Genomic DNA, 3726 nt, shown 5'->3' on the forward strand with positions numbered 1-3726 from the left:
ATTGCGCTGAGGCAGGGCTCTGTCTATCAAAATGAATGGCAAAAATGGACAGCGCAGAACGAAAAAAAAAAAAAACCAAAAACAAGTGGACAGTACAAGCCCATACCAAAAAAAAATCATATCTGATCTGTAGGTTCAGGCTACCCAGGGTCCTATCCAAGTCTTGTGAGGGCCAAAAAAGTCACTTTGAATGGCAAACAATATAAACGCATCATCAAGTTTGGGAGTATATGGAAAAAAGTATTTTTCAAAAATCATACAAATGAATATATATGAAAATATATGAAATATATAAAATATGGAATCACCATACACACGGCTCTACTAGCTCTATATACATATACACATACATACACCTATTATATTTACACAACACACACCGAAATAGCGATCAAATCCAATATAGATGACCACAACAAACTCCATTATGGAAAACTCATTAGATTTAATGCTTAACCTATATCAAACAAATTGGTCACAGAGACATGCTAAGAAACCAATTACCTGTTATTTCTTCTATTTCAGATTTGGGGCATATTACCAGTAGGTTATGATTCCTTGACATGCAATTCAAATTTAATCTGGTTGAGAACACGTTTCGCGCGGAATCGTATCTAAGGCACCGCACAGCATACAAATTTTCATTATTAAATAATATTATTTTACAACAATACATATAAGTAAATGCAAATAAAACACTTACTTTCGGTTGTTTTTGCACTTGTTATTAAAAACCAACTTCCCCGTTCTGCTCTGCAATCGTGAGTGTGAAAAAGAAAAATATCTCTTCTGAGTGAAGAGTGTAGGAGCGCACAACAACATATTAAGTTCTCGCTATAAAATCAATATTGTTATACAAAATACATATTTTTAATGAGATAAAAAAGCACTTACTTTCAGATTTCACCTGGATAGAAAAATAAATGACGGTCCTCGTCCTCGAGTGTGAAATACGGGAGACTCCTGGGGAAAAGCGCGGAGTGTTTGAGCAGGTGAATGTGCTCCATAGCCCGTCAGCCACATCCTTGGGAACTCGTCCCAGTAACACGAAAGACTGATATCCATCACCCAGCTGGTGCAGGGAGCCTGACGGCTGGATGGCTGCCAGGTTCCCAGCGATGTGATTTCCAGGCTGGATAGAGTACGCAGGGATTGACAAAACCCTGCTGTCAAAAAGTGGGGTACCCGCTACTTGAGGGGCAGGACATAATAAACCAATTAATCGGGGATGCTATTGCGGGACTAACACCACCCGCCGGCTGAGCCGCCTCAGCGCAATTTTGTGAGTTCAATGATTTATTTATTTTTTTTCTTTATGAGTTTAAATTTTGTTTTGTATATTTTTATATGGGTTTGAAATTTCGTTTTCAAGGTTGGTTAACATGAACTATTTTATCAGTTGTTGGTCAGAGCTGCGTACGGACAAGTCCATCTTGTGTCGGATCCTCCATTCAAGTCCAAGTCAAAAATTTCGAGTCCAAGTCAAGACCGAGTCCAAAAGTTTCGAGTCCAAGTCAAGACCGAGTCCAAATGAGAGAAAAAAAAAAAAAAAAAAAAAAAAGTGATCCTCTTCAAGACCAACATACTTAACTAATGTATGTGATGCGCGAGACAGCATATTTCCTATTTCTAAGAAAAATCATTTTACATTATTATTTGTAATGACTTCAAAAAGTATGTGCAACAGTAACAACTCTGTAGGACAGGGGTCTCCAAACTAGATCCTGGAGGGCAAGTGCCCTGCAGAAACTTAGCTACAACACTGGTTCAAGGTGTGTTTAATTAGGGTTGGAAGCTAAACTCTAAAGGACACCGGCCCTCTAGGACCGGAGTTTGTGGCTGTACGGGGATCCAATTATTTGTTTATGTACTTTTATTTGAGCATTTTATTTACTTTATAATGCTGCTGGTGCTGACATTATGGTCTGTGGTCAAAAATGAAAAATGACTGATGCCTTGGCGCAGCACACCACACGCAAAGCTCGGGATATGACAAATGCGCGCAGTTAAGGCTAGAAGGGAAACGTTTTGCTCTATCTGGGCATGACATGCGCACAATAAATACAAACAGCGAAACGTGCTTTTGGCCCTATAGCTGTACTAGGGCTTGTCGGAAACACTGCGACTAGTCGAGGCAAGTGTTATTAACCATACTGCCTCAAAGAGATTGCAATTGCGTGAAGTTTTAGTATTCCAATATTGCGTGGAGCTGTTACTTTCTATGACCTTATCTATGTTGCATGTAAAAATAAAAATAGGCTATATAATGTATATAAAGGCGTGTGCCTAAAGGCCTAATAACCTGGATGATAATGGCCTTCAAAAAACGAATAACGGACAAGGAATAATTCTGCTGAATAATCGGCTGAAGCTGGCACAGTCCGGTGTTTGCTATCGGCTGAGGCATGGGATCAGCGCAACAGTACCTATACACATGTTATGGCCAAGCAATATAGCTCGACTACGCCACCCAATTAAAGAGCTGGGACTCTTAAATAAAATAACCTTTTATCTTTTTACTTGCAAGTTTCCTTTAGTTTGGTGGGACAGCAACCACACAACAGACCTACCCAACCAAAACAGTTTCGATATAAAAATATATTTATTATAAACCTCTAATTACAACAGTAAAAAAAAAAGGGGTGCGTTCATGCCCACACACACTCTCTCACTCAAGCTTAAAAGCGGGACACAACAAAACACATTTCCAAAATCCACTGGAAGTCCTTAGCTAGGTGCCCACAGTCCCGATAAGCGTTTCCTAACACAAGTCCGTCTCTTCTCGCCAGCAGTTGCGTCTACACAGCAGGCCACCTGGTCAATCACTCGCCACGCGCCAACACAACACTCACCACAACAACAAAAAGAAAGGCCGCCAGTATCTCCACAGTAGATAAGTTCGACAGCAGCACAACACCAAAGTAGAAGAATTATCAATCGTGCAATACCCCAATTAAATCACTGCAAGTTCGTGAATATACACAAGGCTATATATTATCTCTAAATAATTATCACTACGGCAGACAGACTGGAACTCTCCAATTTAGGTGAGACGTGGATCTTAACTTCGGACGGACGAGGGCAAGGCAGCATAACTTAACAACAAGGCGTCACTCACCAATAAACTGGGAGCAGACGAATCTGACTCCCAGTCTTGTTGGACCTGCGCGTTTCACAAAACCACCTGGACAGGACGGACGAGGCAGGCTCCAAACCGCACCAGCAAGTTGAACGGCAGCAATCTTAGCGCAGCAGAGGAGAAGACAACTAAGACTCACAGCAGGCCACCGACGTTGAGTTGATAGCAGGACTGGCACCATCGACTACTTCGGGCTTTGACACAAGCAGAGACCAATAATCAAATGCAACGATCGTGGCAACAAAACTAAGCAAGTCAATCTGCGACTCGGAACTACCATCCAGCAGTAAAAACGGGGGGGAACAGAGTAGCGACAAGCAGAGTTTCACGGGATCACAGCCATTTCAATCGTCCTTCACTGTTTTTGAAACAGTCTGTGATTTCAACATGGAGTGCAATTACCAACAGCCTGTCCATCCACTAATCAGATCATGGTCCGAGCCCTAGGAGAATACGGGGGTGTCACCCCACATTCTAAATCATAATCAACAATCATCACCAAAATAAAGTGTGCAAAAAATAATCACAAAAAAAAAACACCATATCACAAATGGAAAAAGTAAAAAGACAACCAATGCCAACTACAC

This window comes from Cyprinus carpio, chromosome A20 (assembly GCF_018340385.1).
Source record: "Cyprinus carpio isolate SPL01 chromosome A20, ASM1834038v1, whole genome shotgun sequence".
NCBI lineage: Eukaryota > Metazoa > Chordata > Actinopteri > Cypriniformes > Cyprinidae > Cyprinus > Cyprinus carpio.